Source organism: Seriola lalandi, unplaced genomic scaffold (assembly GCF_002814215.2).
Source record: "Seriola lalandi dorsalis isolate HSWRI2012SDOR001 ecotype SW California unplaced genomic scaffold, Sedor1 jcf7180002054570, whole genome shotgun sequence".
NCBI classification, from domain to species: Eukaryota; Metazoa; Chordata; class Actinopteri; order Carangiformes; family Carangidae; genus Seriola; species Seriola lalandi.
The window spans coordinates 4636-4977 of record NW_019525123.1 but is presented as its reverse complement, the minus strand read 5'-3'; positions in this window follow the sequence as shown (position 1 = coordinate 4977).

Here is a 342-nt window from a genome sequence, read left to right as displayed (position 1 = left end):
TGTTGAACTGATGTTTTCATACATCATTCTCAGTGTTCACAGCAAAGACACTGAACCTCAACACCTGTGAATAAATTCTGAAAGTGAAGACAAAGTGTTTTATTTTCTGGAAAGTACCAACGGTGTGATGCTCTACGTCATGTGTTTGTATTTGTTTACATTCAAACACTGACCTGATATACTGATACACAGCTGTATCACTGCAACATCGGGACAGGCTACTGTATTTTCATACAATATTATCATTATTCAGAGTGAAGACTAAACACAAGTTAAATAAAATCAAAAACAAGTGAGATATTCGATTTTCTGGAAAGTGCCAACAGTGTGATAATCGACACG